At 32.4% G+C, this 17979-nt stretch overlaps 1 protein-coding gene and 1 long non-coding RNA gene across 2 annotated transcripts in view; both read left to right on the top strand.

Annotated features, from left to right (window-relative positions):
* LOC147074283 (uncharacterized) overlaps nt 1-17979 on the top strand; it is a 144295-nt gene that overhangs the window by 73727 nt on the left and 52589 nt on the right. The window lies entirely within an intron of this gene.
* On the top strand, nt 10542-13167 carry LOC147074284 (uncharacterized). Its single transcript, XR_015070282.1, has 3 exons — nt 10542-11565; nt 12030-12186; nt 12460-13167. It is a non-coding gene; the product is annotated as an uncharacterized LOC147074284 (long non-coding RNA).

The following is a 17979-nucleotide window of genomic DNA, read 5'->3' as shown; positions in this document are numbered from 1 at the left end:
CGAGTATCGACACACATCAAAAATTTCATCGCATAACTACACGTTTTAAAACCATAATCAACATTAACATTTGAAGTAAATTAGTGCCACAGACGATTTTTTTACTATATGGGTCAATTTGTGTCAATCGTCCCGGCGGCCAATTGTACCGGCGGCCAATTACCGGAGGCCAATCGCCGAGGCCAGTTCGCGGCGCCAAATCGTCCCATTCCCCAATATGTGATGTGTGTTTATCTCACTCATCTTGTTGATTTACCCCGCCAGGCCCCTCCCGAGCCCAGGCCCACAGTCTAGAGCCCTGTCAGCCCCCCCCCGTTGTAGGGCCATGAAAGATTGTATTAAAATAACGATGCCCAATCTTTTTTTGGGACAACATGAAATATTTGGAGTTTCAGAAGAAGATGAAACATTACTAAATTGGTACCCACAAGAGAGTTTACAAGCTTTGGAAGTATCATTAAGGCTATATATCTCAGCTGAGGCATGGTCTAAATAGATCGTGACTAGGCGATGCGCGGATTGTGCAAATGACACGAGCCGACCTAAATATAATTTGTCATAAAAATGCAACATGCGTCCTTTTAATGTTATGTTTATTATTATATTCGTAATAATAATAGTATATTCATTGGCATGGTCTCTTTTTCAAGTACATGCGGAACGTTTTTTTAGTCATCTTTACACGATTTAAGAATATATTCCTCCGACGCCATCACAAAACAAATTCTACGTGCTCACAAGTCGACTATCGCTCTCCGACTGGCAACGCAGCCGAAATTACGTCCCACATACAGTTGAAAATTATTTACCGTTTCACTAATGTACGTTCTTAACATTATTTTAATAGTTTTTGGTTTATAACCGATTAATTGGAAACAGTTAAACGTTAAACAAACACTCAAATTTTATTCATTTTATTGGTAAAGTCAGGGTTGGCGAACCTATGGCACGCGTGCCAGAGGTGGCACGTATGAAAATTTAGCTGGCACGTAAGCGATTTACTAATTCATTTTTATGCATAGGATTTCCGGAGTTATTTATATTTCATCTTTCCGTACACCTATATATTAAAGTTTTAAGCTGACAACACTGTCATTGACATTAATTTTATTATTGTTATCATTGGAGGTTAAATTATTGTTTACAATAATTAGACCTAGTATATAAGTATATTATTAGTCTATGATTAGACCCAACTGTTCGCCGTAGAAAGTGTCTGTGAAGATAAGTTCGTACATTTTATTGTATTTAATAAATTTAATTAACATCTCTAGTGAATATAAAAAAAACAAACTTATTAGAATCAAGCAGCAGAGACTGTAGTAGGTAGGTATGGCATGATTACAAAGGTATATCAGTCATTGATAAATAAGTCATATTTACGTATGGATTTTTATTGGCTATGAGTTTTTTTTACCACGTTTCTCTTAGCTCCTATTCTTGTTTGTCCGGTGGTTGTTTACCCAGTACAAATCTTGCACTCGATTTTTAACTAACTTCCCGACTAGCTAGACATTTGAAACTTTTAGAATATATCAGAACACGATGCCAATGCATTCTTTCAATACTTTTAGCCATCTTTAAGTAGAATTGAATTCATTTTCAGTTAATTCTGTTTTGTATGAAAATTTATTTCGGAGAAAATCCGTAATCCAATCCACTATTATTGGTTGCTAAGGGGGTGGTCCTAGCAACTAAATTATTAATATGTACGTGCGTTACTATGGAAATCAAAATGACATTTCAGTATTCTATATTTGTTTGTTTGTTCCAAAATAGCAAAAAAAATGATTTGTTGATAATTGCCTCATTATTTTGTCCTAAATTATTAATACATAGAATTATCAAGTTTATATGGTTCAACAGAAAATTTAAAAACGTGGTATATAAAAAGTTCTTTTTATCTTGTAATTATTTTTATGAAACTCAATTGTAATTTTCTTTTTCAATAAAATTCTGAAATACTTTTTTCTGTTACTTTTTCCTCCATTATGACGGAACTTCATGCAGCCTGTAAATAATATTTGGGAATATTTGGCACGCGCACGTAAAAAGGTTCCCCATTGCTGGTATAGGCGTTGGGCTCTGAATGATACGTAACGTTAACAAAGAAAAGCTGATCACGTCATGAATATTGTTGTATAATTAGCACCAGATTTTCAAAGAAAATGAATCGTGTATAATCAGTGTTAAATATTCATAAAATAAAAAGTTTCTAACTCAATGGGTACCCAGATAGTATTACGAGATTACAATCATAGAATAAGTTAAATCAATATAAAGAGATACATGTGAAATCTTCATTATTGATTTATCTATCATAAATACAACTTCATCATAGATGCAACGTTTTTATTCTACATATTTTAAAGATTCAAAATATATTGTAGTGATGTACAACTTTTTTTTAAATATTAAATTAAATGTATTGCTCACGAACCACACATGTCACAGGTGTCACGGCAAGTTGTTATAATATAATATTCCCTCCAGAATCTAGGCATATTTTTATTGACGAAAATATACAATATGACGCATTATTATCACATAAAAGTATATAAGTAATTAGTCCACACGTCATGAACGAAAACAAAAAAATCTAAAACTATGTACTTACCTATGTGAAAAATATAATTTTTAATGAAGGGCGAACTGTTTTATATCCCTACACTTTTTAGTTTAGAGACCCTTTTAGTTCAGAGCGTCAGACCCTGCCTCGTTTTTGATAATATAAGTTTAATATTTGTGTTTTTATAAGACCAAAATAATAATAAGTATTATATTTTATAAAAATATAATTTTGACAAACCTCAGAAATATAAACATTATAAACAAAACTAGGAAAAGTGATAATAATTGCCTGATTCAGAAATACAAAAATATCAATAATAAAATTTGGCTTGCGCCGGACATCTGTAACGATTAAGTTAGTACTTATAGGCCATCCATGGACTGAAACCACATGCGGTTTCGAACCGTGTGCCATACTAAGCTTATCTTTTCTGTTCATGGAAATATATTTTCACAAAGTATATTATAAGCATCTGATCGTATTCGTTTATACCATACACTTACACTTACAAATTTAGTGAAAATATATTTTCATGAACAAATATCAAGTTTAGTATGGCACACGGATCTAAACCGCATACGGTTTCAGTCCATGGATGGCCTCTTAATATCATTTATGTTAATTCGACACACAGCAGATTGCCTCCTGATTGGCGAAATTTTGAAATACTCAGTTAAAACGTAATTATCAGAAATAATTCGTATGGATCATAGACGCGACCTTTGAGGCAAAAGCACTCACCCGGAAAATGAAAAACGTGAGACGAAACGAGTGTCCCACTCGGTCAAATTTTTTCCCTATAATTTCTTCGAATAACATCTATTTTTCTATACTTAATAAAGAATCTAATATTCTTAAATCGTATGTAGGTACCTACTGCCTAGATAGGTATATTCAGTATTGTATGAAAAGTGTAGGTATTTATTAAAAACATTATTATAATTATTGTTCAAATTACCATTATTATAGTCGGTTTGCTGCTAAAAGTTGGTAAGTCGATAATTTAGGTATTTAGAGTTAGCAACGGATTATGTGTCTATATTATATAAATATGTATGCTATAAAAAAATCAAGGGCATTCTATATAGTATATAACATGCAAATAAACCACAAAAAATTAGCATTGTTTCAATTACCATATAAAAAAGTTGCTGCCAAAAATTGGTAAGTTGATAATTTAGGTATTTAGAGTTAACAATTATGTGTGATTATGTATCTATATTATATAAATATGTACATATGCTAGAAAAAATTCAAGGTCATCCGGTATATAATACATGCAAATAAAGCAAAAATAAATTAGCCTGTCAAACATTGAAATTTTAATTACTTCAAAAACATGATTTCGAGACTTGTTATATAAAAATTGCTTGCGAGCGATAATTTACCTAAAAAAATAATTTCAATTATTCATTGTTTAGATAGTTAATGCTATCGACATAAAATTAGGATTCATTATTTAGTTTATAGTCGCAGTTTCGTGGTCATCCAATATATTATAATAAAATACGCACATAAAGCATAAAGAAATTAGCATAATGCCTGATTTTTATGACATTTAAAATTTCAATTAAGTGCTGCAAAAATATTATTTCGAGACTTAATAACTTTTGGCAAAATTGATCAATTTTTAATCTATAAATTGCTTACGAGCAATTATTTACCTCAATATTACATTAGAAATAATTTCAATCACTAATTATTTAGATAATTAATGCTATCGACAGAGAGTACCTACTTAATGGATTAGAATTCATTATTTAGTTTATAATCGCAGTACTTAATAGACTTTGTCTGTTCGCGACTCGCCAACCTGTCCCTGCCTTAGATGGGTCGGCATTTAATATTGAACTTTAGAACGTGTTTAGAAATGCTTAGCGCCAATTATTGAATACACAACGTCCAACAAAACAACACAGCGAGTGAATTGCAACACAGAATATGTTGCAGATTGTTTGTTTTAACGTTTTCTATTCGAAAAAAATAAAACATCTTATATGCCGTACCTAAGCATATTATGCATGTCACGTATTATGTCACGTATTCTATAGTACCTACTAGGGATTGCAATCATGGTATTTCAAAACCGATATTCAATTATGTATCGATACCGAAATACCGGTTTCAAAAATCCAAAATATCGGTATTAAGAAAGCATGCACGTTTAAGTTTTTGGAAAATGAATTTAATGTTATTTTTTCATTAATTTCTACTACTATATTTTATATTAAATTTAGTGCATGCTGCCAAAACGCAAATTGTATTGACTGAAACCATCAAATGTTAAATAATATTATAACAAAATCCGTCAAATATACTTATAGAATTGTCGCGATGAATTAACATATTTCGAAAAATAACACATTCGTGGAAAATATTTCCAATTATTTTACAACTTTACTATTGATCCAACGTTGAATTTTAGATTGATTTTTCTGTACTCTTATGGTATTTGTAAAAATTAGCTCTTCTAAAATATCTTTACATATTAAGAAAAGTCAACATAATAAATGTAGCTATAAAATGTTATGTTCATATGAAATGTATGTTGCTATAAAATAGTGCTTTAAATAGATCTTAATAGTTACATTTATTTATTAATTACCGGTATTAATACCGGTATTGAATAAGAGATACCGAAATACCGGTATTGATATTTCAATTTTCAATTTATTTATTTTTTTAACATATTGTGGACATTACAAATTATTAGTTTAATACGTTCACAACATGATATTTAGAAACAAAGATATATAAATATAACAGTATTACATAAAAAAGAGATATATCAGTAGATAAATTAGATAGGTACAAGGAAGTACACCGGATGAGTTAAGCAGACCCTATTTTAAGAATTTATAAAACAACATCCACCTAAACTCATTCTCACGTAGGTGGAATATATCAACACCCGAAGCAATTTCGTTGAACATAGTTATCGTTCTCCCAATTGGCATTACCAGTGGCAGGTTGGTTCTGCACCTTGGGAGAATTGTATTCGGTATTGCAATCCCTAGTACCTACATACTAGAATAAAATGATGGTTATGTGGTTTGCTGAATTTAGATTTCCGTATTCCGATTCATATAGAATGATTAAAGTTGATCCCGTGATTTTAAGATTCCTCTGGATTTCTCAATCACAAAATCCCGAGATTAACAATCTTGGAATCTGGAATTTTTTGACAAAAAATAACTGACTATAATCACTTAATATTGTTATTAAAATTAAAAAAAAGTATAATTCAATTATACACCTACGAGAATTTGGCATTAAAAATTATAAAACTTCCATTCATACCTTATTTTAAAGAAAGTTCTTTATTTTAGCGCGGTGTCCTTGACGTTAATATTGTGAAAATCACGAAGATTTATTGTTACCTCACCGGGCTCGACCCCGAAACCCTCTGATGAGAAGTCAGTGCCTTACGTACTGGACTACTGGAAATAGGATTCTATCACTATCATAGTGTAAAACAATAATATTAAAAAAAATCACTATCTTTTATGGTTTAATCCCATAATCCTGAGATTGAAAATTCTGTCCAGCAGGCCTATTCTAACATATCACTTAACATCGAAAAAGAGCTTATTATGATAAATATATCACATTTATCACTTTACGTATTCTAGCGGTAAATTATGTAAATAAGTTAACCATTTGAACTGTCAAAAAGTGCTATTTTTTAACAGCCTCTCTTTTGGCCGTGTTAACTTTGAGAACGAGACAGTGTACGTCAATTTTATATATTGCGAATTGTCTTAGTGCGCTCTTAATTAATAGTTCCCAGCGAGCTGTCAAATATCGATTGGCTAGTAGCAGCTAATAGTACCATAATATTTGTTTTACTCCAATCGCAATGACATGACTAATAAAATTGTACGTATCTGACGTGTCAATACAAAATTCTTGTGTTCGGCCATTGCTGACTCAAGTAGAAGCCGATACATTCACAACGACTGGTCCTACTTTTTCCTCCCCTCCCGTTGTTGTGTATGGATGACCTGTCATTGGTCTATAGAGTGCTCATACTGACGAGTCTGTCGTGTTCACACAGGGAATGATTGATTTGGATAGATGAGATATATGATAAATAATACTCTAGCATTAACACACCGTCTACAAACAATGTAATGCATAGATCAATGTTACATATTTTTTGGAAATCAATATTACCACCGGTTTTTGTGTGAAGGATTAGTCTGACTTTGACAGCTGATGAATAACAGGAATGTATATTATTTATAAATAACACTGATAGTTAATATATTTGATTTGAGAATTTTTTATAATTCAAGTTGAAACAAAAAAGGGCGAATCAATATGTCAAGTAATCTGGGATCTGATTTTGACAGCTGAAAGGTGGACCACTCGTTGCTTGTGCAAAAAGATATGCTCAGGCTTTATTAATCTAAAGATGGTGCTGGTCCGGCTCATTACCGACTAGATGTGCGCTGGTTCGGCTTTATCCGTTTAGATTCGGCTGTAACTGGCAGCATGAACATATCCAAATTTAACCGATATGTGTACCAACCTAAATTTTTGCCATATTATGAATTGGAGATAGCCGCCAATAACTGCTTTGTGTATAGAATACCTTCCGTGTTAATTTGGACCAACGATAATACCGGAAACGTGGTAAAGTGACAACCATTAAGAATATACCCGCTGGGTTGCTATTTCTAAGTACGATGTTACATGTTTTCAGTTATTTCATGACCTGAGCCTTGTACAACGAAATCAATAAGAAAAACTTACGAATGCACGACATTCATGAAACAGAAGAGAGGACTAATTTAATTGTTACTTACTTGTTTAATATGCCGATAAACCAGTATTTGTGAACCGTGATTATAATCCTCAGTAATTTTTGTAATAAATAGCAATTTACATAATATTATTATGATACTAATTCCATCACAATAGATTTATTTATTTCCGTTTTATACCAAACAAATATTCCTCCCAACTGTTTAAGATGACAAAAATCATGTCTGATTTTTTTCGAGAATAATTTCTCGCCAGTTTTAAAATATTTATGAGAGAAAGTTTTAGCACAACGAGAATGACAAATGAACAGTTGATTCGCACAAAAGACACTTTTAAATATCACACAGTTGTCAGAGGGCCTTTAAACCTTTTGCAGCAGTTACCATAGTAATAAGCAAATAAAAATGCAAGTGTTAACTTTTACTTAATATGTTTTCGAAGATGCTTATTATGCATACAATACTTTGTAACTTTTTTAAGTAAGTATTTATTTGCGTACATACAATGTCAAGTAAAAGCAAATGTAGGCATATTCTTAAATACTTATCACATTCAAAGAAATTACTCAAGGCCTGAACAAAAACGAACCATAAGTGCGAGTAAGAAAACATTCCCCAAGCTTGTATATCCACAATATGCGTTAGAGTAAGATAGAATTTCTACGGCTGAATTAAATATTTTTTTGTAAGTATTGGTTTGAATGACTACAATCATTTAACCCTTAAATGCATGATTTTTCTGATTTTGATTAAAAAAATATATTCATATGTAGTTGATTGTCTATAACATGGGAAAAATAATAAAAAAAAATAAAAAATATTTTTTGGATAAATTTTAATATAAAAACCATTTGTATTCATATGAATACACCATGCATTTAGCTCATAAAAGTGAAAGTTTACAACATGAAATGGAAAAATTGATACACTTAATTAAAACCTTATAATTATAATATTATAAATCAAATTCTTATAATTACTAACAAAACAACTTATAATACATTATGGAATAATTTAAAACTATTTTTTGCTTGATTAAAACACAATATGATTCCACATTTTTCACAATATACTCTAGATTGTCCTATATAATAGTTCTCAAAATACACGATATGATTAATGTTTTTTGAAGCATTTCTTAATAATCTGACGACAGTATTCCCCTCCCTGCTCCCAGGCTTGGTTCAGACGGAAGTCTGTTTTTTGCCTCATTTTCTTGTCCAGAGTATATCTCAAATAGGTAGGCAAAGTCTGACACATCACACAGCACAAACAACTTGAAGCTTAATTTATTTGGCTTTTTAGGCATGTACTGCTTCATGTAATGCCCAATTTTTGACGAACACATTGGTTCATCTACACACAACCTCTGCTCCATAGGAATTTTATAGAACATTTGATTTAATTTACCATAAATAGGCCTAATTAATTTATGTAGCCTATCGTGGTTATAGTCAGTTCTGGGAAGAAGCGTTGCATTTTGGTTCAGCAGAAAGTGACGAATCTTTTCAAATTTATTTATAGGCATTGTTGATTTTATTGGTTAAAACGGATATACATCTGATCAATATCAACCAATATCAACGAGTGCCAGGATATCGATAGACAGACACGAAAATAATTATACCTATATACTGCCTTATGTCAATACAAGAAACTCCCACTGGCTTACTCGGGTCTTTTTCAATGGAAAACAAATTCGTTTGAGCAACTATTTCTTCAACTATATCATCGGTAAAAAAATAAGTAAAGAATTGGTTAGGTGTTTTGAGCTGTTTCTTGAAGAAGTGATGTGCTGCCTAAAAAAGATAAGCAGGCTTCATCCAGTGTTATATTTTTCCTTTTCCATAATAGGTTTAGGGGATTTGTTTTTGAAGGTGGAAGTCTTGAAGTTGAAGGTATTGGTTGATCATAGGACTCATCCATTTGCAATGGTGGGTCGTCATTTGGATCATAAGTGGAAACTTTCGCTTCGTCATCTTGCATCCTCCAACTATCTCTGGTTGAAATTCTGAATACCCAATACTGTCATCGTCACTGAAGTCCATTCCATCCTCACTGTCAGATAAGTTGTTAGCATACTCTTCAAGTTCCTTGTCAGTTAAATAGTGTCGGCGAGCCATGGTTGATCTAAAAAGGCCAAAATATGTTTACAAAAATTAGCTTTCTATGTGGTAAATATTACCCGTTAATGCATGGTGTATTCGAATGAATACAGACGTAAATATCACATTATTCTAGAAATATACAAAAAAATCTGAAATATTTTATAAAAATTTGCTTAACTGACCTTTATTCAGTATAAAATGATTTTTTATAGGACTGGAAGATCTATTATTTCATAGATATAGCACTGCAAACATGGAGAAACGTCACGATCCGATGAAATGTCAGATTGATGTGGTTAAAGCGTAACAAAAAATAAATTTGTGTCATCTGGTTGTCAAACGTGAAACTAAATGGAAGCATAGACTTTGATAATAATTAAAAGTTTTACGTCAACACTAAATCTTGGAAGATTTAGACAATAGATGCCATATTATGCTGTGTATTCGTATGAATACACCATGCATTTAAGGGTTAAAAACTGCGAGCATGTGTTCCATACTGAAAATTATTATTTTTGTTTTAAATATAAAGTTAGTAGTAATTATTTTAAGTTAATTTAGTAGAAAATATTGTTAACTTTGCTGTGTTTAAATTTGGTAATTACATATTGATTTAATTTTATAAAACGCAATTTTTTTAGTACTTTTTTCACTTTCAATATTATATAAATCTGGACCGGTTTCATCCGCCTCAGAGGGACATTTTCAACTTAATAATCTTTACAAAACAGGCATCTATCAATACAAATTCAAAAGGCGACACAAATAATCTACCAATGCATTGAATTATCCGTCCAATAATAGGTACTTTGTCAGTAACAATTAAATTTAAATTAATGAAATTGGATATTAATATTTCATACTACACCATTAAGGATACTATTAATTAGTTAATAGTTATGACATTTATGTTTGTGCTAGTTTCTAGACAGTTTTTGAATTTTGAGAAACTAGAATTTTTTCTGGGATATGGTTAATTTTCTTACTCTAATCTGGCATATTTTTATGAATGATAATTGGCAACACTGAGTATGATGCGGTCGCACCACGGTTGGCAAGAACCGGTTTCGCTCGGTTTACTTAAGGTGATGTCTCTAGGTAAAGTTGTTATCGAAAAATAGCTAGAAAAGTTTATTAATCGGTAAATATATATTCAAAAGTAATGAGAAAAATAAAATAAAAAATTAAGAAGTATCATGGAGTTCTATATACCAAAAATACGTGTCAAATTCGGTACATTTCTATCGGGTGGTAAGAATGAATGACATAAGATTTATTATCAAAATTACGATAAAAATGTACGTAAATCTATTACCCAGGGAAACGCTAAACGAAAATTGGAATTTATTATATCCTTATATCTTGTTTTTCAAATTTAAAAAACATCGATTTAGAGGTTAGAAAGCACGCAATTAAAATCGAAAAACCTCGGCTTAGACGCAATTTATCGCGAAAAACGCTTAGCGTTTCTATTAAAAATATTATTTATTAATTTTTACGGCAGTAATTTGAATTTAATCTTGTATTTTTGTATATTAACGAATCGATAGAAATCGAAACAATAATAATTGCCCAAATTCAACCGATGTTTAGCTGTCCGGTGCTGCCACCGTGGAACTATTTCGAAACAATACACATATACAAAATACACACACATGCAACAACATGACATTGAAAATGAAACTCACACATAGACAAGACAAAATAACATTTTTCTGCTTCATTTTCGCTAGGATCAGTTTGTGGTAAAACTTCGACGCGAAATTGCCATATGAATAAAAATAACTTTATAATTAAAATTACAATATTTACTTAATATACGTAGGAACCTGCCTATATTCAAAATTTGAAACTGCGAATTATTTGCAATTAGTATTTGCTTAAATTAAAACTGTTTTTTATCATTATTTATGATAAAAATAATCAACAAAATAAACAAATCTCGCATTTTAACATATGGTAGCATTCGTGCTCTCGATCGAATACACAGACATCGAATATCGGGTTTATAACAATTCTTCTTTATTTTTTTGCCATTATTATATTGTTTGAAAACAGGAAGGAATCGACTCATCAGCATAGATAAGATACTTCTCATCAGTAACATTTTTGTCAAGTAAGTAAACTTTTCAGTGTATAATAAATAATATTATTATCGTACATCAAAATGACAAACTATGTCACGCAGTTTTGATTGTCAAACAAACATTCAAAAATTATTTAAAAGAGTTACATATACTGTATTTTCAATCACCATCATGCATTTATCATCAATATATATTATTTTAGGCGTATACTCATCGTTTTCGTAAAATTATAAATACTTTACGTCAGTTTGAGGTTATGTTTATGACAAATGTCATCGAGCATATCTTGTACGTTTTGTAAATTATCTAATAGATAGTGAATTTCTTTCATTCGCATAATATGATTGTAGAAAATCAAATATTTTATGTGCTTTCAAACACGTGTCCGTGTTTTTAATACAACATAATCGTAAATTGAAAACGTTATCTACAGTGATAAGTTTAACACGAGTATATGAATATAATGAGGATATGTTTTTTTGTTTACATATAGATAAATCTTTTAATACTGATGAACTCGACGAAATATTGGACGACAGTGACTGCGAAGTCGGCGACGGTTACGAGTCCGACAACAGCGACGACATTTACATTCGACATTTACAACCTTCGACATCACAATCCAGGGTTCTTCCCTGGCTCACAAAATGGTAGGTTTACAATTTTCTTAATAATATATTTATTGGTTTTATATACCATCCAGTCATACATTAGATTCATTCATGCTTTGGCATAAAAACAAGAATTCATTACATCTTGTACACATGATGTAGCGATTGTCTCGAATGAAGAGTTGATGGTTTGAATAGTAAACTTCAATCAAAACATATTATTGCCCATCATTATTTGTATTTTTACTGCTAAATACTTGAATTAATGAGGAAATATGGATTATGTAATAATATTTTTTCCTATTGTTTCAGTATGCCGAATGCTGGTCCGGAATTGGAGGAAGATTTGTTGGCGAGAGGGCATGTTGCTGACGATGTACTCAGCTCCTTTTTCGAATACTTCAACCTCGCTCTCTTCGAAAAAATAGCTGAGCAGACAAATTTATATTCAGCACAAAAAAGGGACTTGTGGTCGGTGAATACGAATTCGAAATTCGTATTCACCGTCATCCAAATTATGATGGGTACATTAAGGTTTCCGCAGACTCGAATGTACTGGTGTTATGATCTAAGCATTCCAATCATTAATCAAGCAATGCCCAGAGACGGGTACTTCGAACTGCGGAATCACTTTCATTTTGCAGATAACACTGCTGACCGCACGGGCTGCACAGATAAACATTGGAAGATTGCCATAAAAAAGCCATAAATTGAGAAAAATGCCATACTTTGCCCAGACCTGCTCATAACTCCATCGATGAGCAAATGATGCCGTTCACTGGCCGCTGTAGACACAGGCAATTTGTGCTTAACAAGCCAAATCCTGTAGGCCTTAAAAATTTTGTTCTCGCGGCCAGAGATGGATTAGTGATAGATTTTCACATATATGTAGGGAAGGGAACGGTATCAGATGGAGATATGAAGCAGTTTGGTCTGGGCGCAAGTGTGGTCAAGTTACTCTGCCGGACTCCCCCCAATCCTCCTGCATTGTCTATACTGATCGTTTTTTCACTAGTTTGAAGCTCGCCGATTCGTTACTTCAGGACAAAATGTTCTTAACTGGAACTGTCAGAAGTAATAGACTCGGCGATGTGATTAAGAAATTAAAAAAACGATAAGGCAATGCAGAGGGCCACACAGATCAGTGCCACTCAGCCGGCCATTGTAAAGCACTACAATATGTCGATGGGTGGCATTGATCTTTGCGATCGGATAATTACTTATTACAGGACTGCGATGAAGACATGCAAATGGCCTGTGAGGGTTTTTAACCACTTTGTGGACTTGGCGGTGGTAAACTGTTGGCTAATGTATATGCGGAATTGTAAACTAGAAAATGTACCCCGAAAGGATATTATGGGACTGTTGTCGTACTGAATCAGATTAGCGAAAGCTATTATTCGGTATGAAGATCGGGTAGCCAACATTTTAACACTGCCAGCACGAGGTCGGCCAAGAAACATGTCGACATCGCAGGTAGACACAGAGCCACCAGCTCGCAGGAGAACGGTTGTCCCCCAACCGATCGCTGAGGTATGTTTGGACAGCGTTGGCCACCATTCAGCATCCGTGTGCAGATACCCTGGATGCAAGTGCCGCACCAGGTATATTTGCATAAAATGCAATATATACGTGTGCACACAATTTTGCTTTGAGCTGTATCACACAGTATAGGATGCAGCTCAAAGCAATTTTAAAGTACATATTTAGGGTTTTATTTCATAATTTTAACTAATTTTAAGTGTAAATATATTTAATTATCCTATTTATAAGGTTTTTGTATTATTTTTATTGTGTAATGTTCTATTAAAATTGACCACTCCTATGAACAAGTTGTTTTCTTTACCTTCCCTAAGTTTATAGAGTAGGTAATATTCATCTGCAGTGTGACCTGGTATGTGCATATAGTATATTTTACTTTATAAAATAAAAATAAAAAATTTGTCAATAGACTAATACTTCTCTTCCATATTTTCATTCCTTTGGCCCTATATTGGCCTTTTGTATTCTAAATTTCTATTCAAAATGAAAAAAGAAGTTGGCAAGTATAAATTGATTTAAAACTTTTCTTTTAAATCATAAAAATGTCAATACGATATAATAAAATATTGTACTTATTTAAAAAAAATATAATTATTTGAATAGGTATATATATATAATAATATTATAGTAGAATATATTCTTATAATATGTAAATGAATTTTTGTCTAGCGATTTTTTTCATCTGGCAAATTAATAATACTTGCAACATATTATGGTAACTTACTGCCATCTGGTTAGAATTGACCAAAGTTTTTAGTAACACATTTTTAGAAATTCATGGTAGATGCCTGTAGATGCCTTTAGATGGCGTTGAAGTCACATTTGATCGTAAATTGAGGCAAAGAATTCGCCTTAAGGCCAGTGAAAACGTTGATACTGATTATCTCAGAATGCCACCATTTGCCAAGTTTAGTAACTTTCGATTATCTAATATGTGAATAAGTTCGATGCACAATCTTAACATTCAATCATAGATCAGTGTTGCGAAATAGAGACTCACGTCTAGAATTGGGTTTCGGGAATTTGCCGACGGGAATTCTCGAGAAATTTTCAAGATTTCCCATCCCGAATCTCGCGAATTGAAATTTTTAACATTTCGGGAAATCCCGGATCTCGAGAATCTTTTCTCGGGATTCGGGATTTCTTTATTATCAAATATTAATTGAAAAAACGATTTCCTATATGAAAAAAGTGGACAGAAAACACAATTAAGCCATTGTCGACTCAAAATGAACGCAATTTTTGCAACATCAGGGAGTTTTGTGTCTCAAAAGCGTACGCGATTGTCAGACGCAGCGATTGACAGTCTGTGTTTTTTGATTTTTGTAATTTATATGTTTTTACACTGATTTTAGGATTTTTACAGTTTTTTTTTAATTTGCCGATATCTCGAGAATTCTCGAGGACTCTTTTCTGGAAATCCCGAATCTCGAGAATTCAAAATTTCTTCAATTCGGGAAATCCTGAATCTCAAGATTGAGGTTTTCTCGGGAAATACCCAACTGTACCCACGTCCCTAGGAAAAGTGCCGCTCTTAGGCAGACGCCGTCCCTTTTCATTATTTTTGTCTTAAGTTGTATGCAAAATCTATTTCATCTACGGAGCATTAGAGCATTTCTACGAAACCTGATCTCGAAAATCACCACTGCTTTCAAAAGCTGTAATGATCGTATTCGTTCGTTCATTTACCACCCCTAAATAACGTATGACTTGCCTACCCCCATGGTCAGTATCTGGGTGCTATGAAGACATTAACGAAAATGGCGTAATTTGAAAACATCATCAGTGACGTAGATATTAGAAATTATCTACAAGAACAACACTCATTCAGGTTCAGTAGCTTAATGGATAAAGTACCCGCCCGGTAATTGAAAGTTGTTTGCTTGCATCTCACGTAGTTCAAGATTTTTTTCTAGATTTTCTTTTTTTTCCAATATAATACATATATTTTTTCAAGATTTCCCAAGTAATGTGTTGCTTATATTATGTTTTATAATGAAAATGAAATGTTATAGACATATTATTAAATGATAAATTTATTGGTAAATGTATACGATGGCCTAGCAGCTTACGCGTCGTCTTATAATGTCGTGAGTACCAGGTTCGAATCCTGGGCAAATACGCATAATTATTGTATCGGAGAATGGCCATCATCATGATGATCTTCGGTCTGTCATTTTTTGCTTCAGTTCAAGTTCAGTGGGGATACACCAGTGGAGAAGGGTGGAGGTAGGCTAAGATCCGAGATAAATAGTGCACACTAAACTTTGTCAATCATAAGAATTTATTTTCATTGAATTAAGACTACATCATGCAGATAGTGTTGGTCAGTTTTTAAACCTGCTTAATTTTTTTGACGGCGATGGCCGCACGGCTTAAGCGTTGGCCTATAGCGTTGTGGGTCCTAGGTTTGAATCCTGGGGCTGGCAAATACAAAGATTGTTTTTTTTTTTTTAATTTGTGTATCAATCATAGTATGGACCTAATATGTTGAGCAAGCGGCTAACATCGATTTCTCGTAAAAACAAAAATCTGTTAATACAAACCTCCATTCTGTGGAGGCCCATATTATCGATCGTATTAGGATCTGGCATGGTCAAATAAATAAATGTTGTATTAGTATTACTAATATAACTATAATTATAGTGTTTGGTAGGTAATTTAAATTAAAAGTATATTATTAAGTACATGAGACGCCTCCTGTTCTATAGTATAAACAAAGGTATGGACGCTAAATCAAGAGATGTCAAGGAGAGCTGAGTTTCAAGATGTATATTATACTGTATAGGCAAATCCTCAAAATTAGATAGACACATATACCGAAAAACTATTTAATTGCCCGCAATGAACGAGAAAAACATCATTAATAATTGAACATGTTATTCAAATATTGTTGAAATAGTTGTTGAAAAAAAAAACAACACCTTGATAAACATGTGATTAAATTCGTAGGTAGCGAAAACCCGGACCTTCTCACTTCATACGTTTTTAATATAACAGCGGCTCTCAATCTTTAGGACGCTACAAACTTTTGTCCATCGGACCTAAGAATAAACTAATAACATCTTTGATTAAAAAAATAATGTAATTTTGAAAAAAATTAAATACCTATGCAAAATTATGTACGGTTATGGAGAATGAAACCAGAGAGGCCAGAGATTAACACTTTGGAGGAGGCCTTCACCCGAAGAGGGGTTCTTACAAACCAAACAAACTAATTACATACCATTGTTCAATTTATAAACATTATCTAATAGTATATAATACAAAAATAAAAAATAAAATATACGAAAAAAATTAAATACCTATGCAAAATTACTTTCGGTGAATAGTTCCAGATTATTAAGAAATGTAGTTGACTTGATATTATTACCAATAGCCACCTAAACGATACTTGTTTGCCAAATACTTGAAAATACAAAAACTGTGTGAAAATGTGTGTAAAACCTGCAGTAAATTAATATTACAATGAAGTTGCGAAGTTATTTTTAAGTATAATTCAGCTTTTCACTCATAATATGGTGGAAACACTCAGAAATAATGTGAACTGAAATACCTTAGGGGTCAGGAGAACAGGCAACCGATCTCGATTAAGGAAGAATACGGGATAAATTTAAACACGTCGTGTCAAGAATTCTTTACGTCGAACACTGACAACTGCTCTCGGTTTATGCATTGACGCTCATTTAATATTGGTGTATTACACACACTAGTGCACGTCTATAATGCGTGGTTAATTTTTGTACTCACACATTCAAAATCCTGCGTCAAAATTGACTGTATTGGTATATAGCATATCGGCGTTCTATTTATTAGCTCTTCTGTGGGTTGAAAGTTATGTCGTGGAATCACGCATAGTAATCAGGGTTTCCGGGGTTCTGTTTCATTAAATAAAACATCAAAATCCCGCTTCTTCCACAGTTTGGTTCCTGTTCTAAAAACCAATGCGTATTATGTTTTTTTTTTTTATTTTAATTTAAAATCTTAATACGTTCTGGATATTCTTACCAGGTGAAGCATATGGACACCACAGTTTGTAGGTATTCAAATACACCAGTGAAAAATATAAAACATTACTCTCGACAGTTATTATGACATAAGTATTAAAAATTATTAAATTTTTTTTTTTGATTAATTAACACCATCAACTCCAATATGTTTCAAAAGCTGTTCGTACTGAAAATAAATTTCTTTTGGAGATTTCAACATTTTGAAAAAATATATACTTAGGTGCGGTCCTTCACTCAATTTGGCCAAACTAAAGCAAAATTTTAGCTGAGTGATTGCCAA

The sequence above is a fragment of the Rhyacophila brunnea genome, unplaced genomic scaffold (assembly GCF_057557595.1).
Source record: "Rhyacophila brunnea isolate RB1 unplaced genomic scaffold, BYU_Rbru_1.0 scaffold_16, whole genome shotgun sequence".
Taxonomy (NCBI): Eukaryota; Metazoa; Arthropoda; class Insecta; order Trichoptera; family Rhyacophilidae; genus Rhyacophila; species Rhyacophila brunnea.
The sequence above is the reverse complement of the archived record's forward strand: the minus strand, read 5'-3'. Positions and strand labels throughout refer to the sequence as shown.